This window comes from Manis javanica, chromosome 16 (genome assembly GCF_040802235.1).
Source record: "Manis javanica isolate MJ-LG chromosome 16, MJ_LKY, whole genome shotgun sequence".
NCBI classification, from domain to species: Eukaryota; Metazoa; Chordata; class Mammalia; order Pholidota; family Manidae; genus Manis; species Manis javanica.
In genome coordinates, this window is record NC_133171.1 from 15,116,729 (window position 1) to 15,122,728 (window position 6,000).

A 6,000-nucleotide genomic window follows, 5' to 3' on the forward strand; every position below is an offset into this window, starting at 1 on the left:
GGGAATAAAACTGTAATGTTTTTACTACTGTTGGAACTATTTGACAAAAGTGTTCCATAAAAATCCTACCACAGAACCGAGATGCTCATGTTATACTTCATTTATTGCCAGCATATTCTGTGACATTTTATAATGTACATCTGTCATGCAGAGATATAAATGGATGAGGTGAACCATACAATTTACCCTCAGGAAGTTCCATTAGAGCCCCCGAAGTATAATATTTATGAGGTTGGAACCAATTAATCAGAGAGCTGTGTTTGGTTTTTTTCAGCTCAGCAGGCTCTCTGCTCTACCAAATTGTTGCATTTGGAAATCTTGCATATTTGGTAAAAGAGTGAGCTTGTGTGAGGTACGTAAAAGCTATTTTGTAAATCAATTACTTTAGCAACAGAATGTAGTCAGTAGTAATTCATCGTCTAAGTGGAGAGAATGCAAAATATGTTCTTATCAGAAATGTTTTATCTCAGCAGGGGCCCTGAATAGTCTTTGTGAGCTATGGTGGTCTCACCTATCCTGCAGTTGACTGAATAAAAGGAGGTTATGAAAGAAATGCAGGCTTGTGCTTTTTCAGCTCAGTAATTCAAACCCCAAGTGTGACAAGGTCACAGGAGATAGTGGTAGAAACAGAGCACATAATTGCTGTCAAAACAATCTGGGCAGAAATGGGCAAGCACCATAAGAATTTTATAGTAGAAACGGCTGCTATTCTCATGAAGGACAATAAACACTTGGCAGTTGCTGTGTTTCTCACAATGAGCTTCTCACCCCAGAAAGCAGGCCTCAGAGCAATTTTAGAAATGGTTAATGAGTTGGAGGAATTCTGATAATAAAAATATAGTATCTCCTTTTTATATTTTAGTTGTTCGCATTAGAGAAGAGAGAACAGAGACCATGAGGACTGATGACCTATTAACAAAAATCCTGGTAATAATTCTTTTCTATGGTTTGGCAACTCAGATGGACATTAAGAATTATGGAAAAGGATTGTACATAACAGAAAAATTTAGCCCAAAGACAATATACTAATTTTTATCAAGTCCACAAATTTACATCACACTCTTATTATTTGCCCAGAAGCCCTAGGTGTTGTGTGCGAGTGTATGGAGGTTTGTGTATGCGTACTTGGTGGCTGAAAACAGGAAATTGTGAGCTCCAGCACTCATGGATGTCTCTAGTCTGTGGTCAGTACAGTTTGCTCGCATACCCCAGATGCGCTGGGCTGCCTTACAATCACTCAGCATGTCACAGCATTCAAACAAAACGAAATGCAACCACAAATGCCTTGTTAAAGAAGACAAACTGACATTCTCTCACCTGTCACCTTTGTGAAACAAGCTAAAAGACAGTAAAAAAAAAGGAAAACCTCTCCTTCAATAAAGCAGGAATCCATGAACTATAGTGTCCATCAAAGAATCTGTGAGTTTGGTGAGGGGACAGCTTTTCCCCCTTCAGTTTAGCCATGTTTCCCCGGGACCTGGAAGGTGATGAGCAGGCATCTGGCAGACGGTGGGCTGCAGTCTCAAGGGGCACTTAGGGCTTTGAATCTCCTTTCATTGAACACAGGAGGAAGACAATCCTTTTCCTTATTCCCGTGGCTTTCCCTTCTCCAAACAAATCTCTTGGTTTCCACTCTAAAGGGATGAAAGGACAAAACCGAAATGCAGAGAGAAACAGTCACAGTCAGTTATGCTCTTATCAGAGCCCACGTGTTTAAGTCCTGAAGACTTACAGGTGCTGACGGGGGTTTGGAAGTCACTGGAGTATACCCCATTTTTGCCTCATGTGCTGACTTTAGTGCCTAACCTCACTTAAGCAGAGACACCACTTTGAGACACAAGGACGGACACATGCTTAAACATGCAGCAGACAGTTTTCACCAAAACGAGGTGGCAGAAGTCTGATGTCCCTGATACTTTAAGCTTTTACTCAAAGGGCAAGATTTAGAGGTTTAGAGTACCTTCTGAGCCTTGGGCCTCGAGCCTTCCTACATACAGACCATTGGATGGTGGAGCTGATGAGGGAAAGGATGCCGTCTGTGGGAAAATGGAAGTTCCTACGGCTAGGAGCCTCACCTGACCCTAAGCTCCTTGATGGGTGTAACTGGCCTACTGCTAGGCTGCTGCTCCCGCACCCGTAGGCAATGAGTTGTTACTGACTGAGTCACTATATAAGGAGCTCTTCCCAGCACTCAGGGGGGGAGGCAGAGACGTGGATTACAGACCTGCAGGCTGCTGTATGCAGGCTTGATTCTAGTGCTCCACCTATCCTCTGGGAGAACAAGCTGGGTATAGACCCTTTTACCCCAAGAATGTTCCATTGTCACTCCTCGGTCTCCATAGTGAACTTGCCCAGGGCTCAAACCTACAGGCAAGACATCCTCTCCCAAAGCAGAGGGCTGTCGGCCTTGCAGGGAAGGAAGATCTCAGGGGCCAGCCAGCTTCCCCATGCTGAGGAGCAGAGGCCGAAAAGAGGGGGTTTAGGGCTAAATCACCACACGTACTCTGCACATACAACTCCGGATGCAGCCTGGCCACTACATCTTGCCACATGTGGGAAGCGTGGAGAACTAGCCCAATGCCTGCTGCCAGGGAAGGCACCGCCGGGCAGTCTGCACAGGTAAGAAGCCTACCTGCCGGAGGCCCCTACTCATAGCTTTAGCCATCTTACACCCAGGGAGGCTTGGATCCAAATGTCTCTGTTTTAAATGTGCACACCAAATTGCTTCCCTTTCAGCAAAATATTCTGACCTTGAGGTGCTATGATTTTTCTAAATATTTTCAAGTTCCTGGCTGGAAAAATAATTAGCTTTCAGAGATGTTAGTATTTACTGTAGGGGAGACATCGCATTTTTTTATGAGATGCTGTGATTCAAACTGTGTGGGTATCTTTCATGGTAAATTAGGTTATATTTCAATAGTTTTAACTTTTCCAAAACGACTATGTCTTATTTCTGTAGCAAGTATACAGTAACCCAGATTTGGCATGTTTTAATCCATTAAAATGTTATAGGTTTGTTTGAGGGTTTTCTACTCTGTCCCATTTTGAATTCTTCTTGCTTGTCCACATGCAGAAAGAAAATTTCTGGTGATGTGTCAAAGGTATCTGACATTACTGTAGTGGAAGTTGTAGAAATCTAAATGAAAGGCCAGGATGGAACTGTTACCGATTGACTTCAGTGATCAAAATACCAATGACTGGGTGACATAAGGAAGGACAGAAAGTGAAGCTTCAGGAAGCAGCCCTGAGAGCCCACGTGTCAGTGCCATCTGTCTCCTGGTCCTCCACTAAGTAACAGAAACTCCTGTGAGGACACCCTGGGCTCTCAGCCTACCAGGTGTGCCTGGGGTCAGGCGGGCATTTCTGTCTCTTTGCCGGACCTGGAGAGTGTTTCCAGGTGGTCCTGACAGATGCAGTCGTCTTCACCTGTGGACTTTGGAGTCCATGTCAGGATGCGTGGGCCACAAGACAAAGGGGGTGATGGGAAGTGTAAGATTTCTAAGGGCAGGGCGCTTGGGGTGGTACAGTGTGCAGAGGGCACATGAAGAGTGATGGGGCAAAGAGGTGGTGGTCAAAAGGGCAGAAAAATTGGAGTGTCAAGCTTTTTTTTCAGAGCAAGTTAAATAAGACTGAGTGAAGTTAGAGGTAATTTGAAAATGTCAGTGTAATCTCGTGATCTGTCCTGCAGGAAATATTCCCTCTGTTATGTTTTAGAGTAACTCAGTCCACTGTAAATACCTAATGGAAATTGTTTTCTTGCCACTGTTGAACCCCAAGTTTTGAGCACTAGCATCATTTACCGAGGCAACTCGAATGCCTGGGAGAATAGCTAATACTATTTCTTGAGGAAGAATAAATAAATATGGAGCTGAAATAAGACTGTGAGCAAGCAAGGACACTTTCAGAGCTGTTTGGGGTGTTGTTGCAAAGGACGAAGAGGCCAGGATGAAAAGAAGCCAGTGAGTGGCTCAGCTGTTAAAATCTGAGCATCAGAAAGACAAAAATCACAGCAGGTCGGAGCAGAGGATGTCAGAGAAGCCTCGGGCCCGGGATCGCACTGCGCTGGGGCAGCACCACAGAGCAGTGACGGGGTGGCAGTGCGCTGGGTCCTGAGGTCACCGCAGGAGGGGCTGGTGCCCTGCCAGCCCGAGGGCGCGCGGCCCATGCTGCAGTTTCAGTCAAAGGATTGTGAAATGCAGAGTTGGCTTTTTAAAATAGAAATGCAGAAAGACGTGACATACGGAGGGCGGCCTGTGGCGCGGAGCGTCGGCCCCCTGGGCTGCCCGTGGCCGGCGTCTGGCCTGTGACCCCACCGCCCTCCGTGCAATGAGAGCTGATGGTCTTGAGAAATGTCATTGGCTGTCTGGAAACGAGGGTTTCCCTCGAGAACCGGGCCCGGGATGGCGGGGCGGCGAGCGCACACCGTCAGGGAGGGGCGGCCCCCGCCTCCGCTGCTGCGCTGCGCGGCCGTCGCCCCCAAGTCCGTGGGCACCCGGGGCGGGGTCCCTGGGTGACAGCCTCTGGCCGCAGCAACCTCGCCACCTCGCCCAGAGGCTTGTGTGGCCGGAGTGCGCCCCGAGGCCGCGGGTCCCGGGGCAGCGCCCGTGGAAGGCAGAGCATCTTGCAGGGAGGAGGGCGGTGGCACAGGGGGGACCCCGCGTCCTCTCGCTGACGGTTCCTTCCGAGGGAAGGGGCGCTCCTGCCGGCACATTCCTGCCCCCTCCCTGCCCTTCACTCCGTGCCTGGGGCGGGGTGAGCAGCCTGCTGGGCGGGACGGAGGGTGCCCTCCAGGGGCGGACCACCGGGATGCCCAGCCCCCTGGGGCGGCCCGCTCCAGCCCTGCTGTGGCTGCGCCTGGCCGAGTCTGCGGATCAGGGCAGACAGGGGGCACCTTGCCAGGGACAGAAACCACATTCTGCCACCGATCCTTTGTCAGAAATACAGGTGTCAGCGCATTTCAACCCCCGTGATGTGCTTCTCACAGTCATCCTTTCTGACATTGCCAAATGCCGCACAGTCCTGAGGGTTTTGCTGGGTTTTTGAACATCGAGTATTTTGCTCTTTCACTTACCGCTTCATCTCACCTCACCACCTGTTCAGATCCAGCGAGGAATAAAGGCCGTGAAGGCTCCAACATGCCTGTGCAAGCGGTGCTAGTCAGGGGGCCTGAGCGGTTTGCCTTGCAGGAAATTCTCCTCCCCACACCGGGGATGGCCCCACGTAGCAAGAGAGCTTGAACGGATTCCCGCACAGCAATGGAAATACCCCGGGAGACGCTGGAGGGAATGCGGCCTGATGGGACACAGGGAAGACGAGCAGCCCCCATCTGTGGGCCTCAAACAGCATTGCTTCCCGGGGAGAGACGGGGCTGGTCAAGAGAGTGCTACACTCTGGAGGAATGAATTGGGGCACTGATACTTGTAGTTTACTAAGAGGATTACAATAATAGGGAATATGTTTTTTTTCTATTAGCATCAAACTAATATTGCAAAGTAATATTGTAAAAAAGTGAACCCTCACTGTCACCAGGGCCCATATGCTTTTATGAATGGAGAGATAATAAGAATAAAAGGACTTTCAGAGGTTGAGGCATATTGAATTGGGAAACTGATCCGATGTGAAACTCAGAGGGGGAATATGTTTTGTGGGGAGCATGAAAGGTATAAAGATTAGCTAGTGGAAATGTGGAAAGTTAAAAAGTAATTCATAAATTCGGGTAAACTATATATTCAGCCCCACCTTGAGGAAAGATAGAGAAGGGAGAAAACTCAAAATAACAACTGAATACACACCAGCAGAGGAAATGGAAGCACAAGGGGGCCACCAGGTAACGAGCAGGACGTGTCGGCGCTTTGACCACACGCTCTGTGACTCTTACAGGCACAGGGAGAGGTTTCGGTGGGACCCCACTGAACAAACCCTCACTGTCACCAGGGCCCAGGGGTCAGCCTGTGGCAGAGCCATCCTACCGAGGCAAACCGCCTGCAAACACTGAGAGCT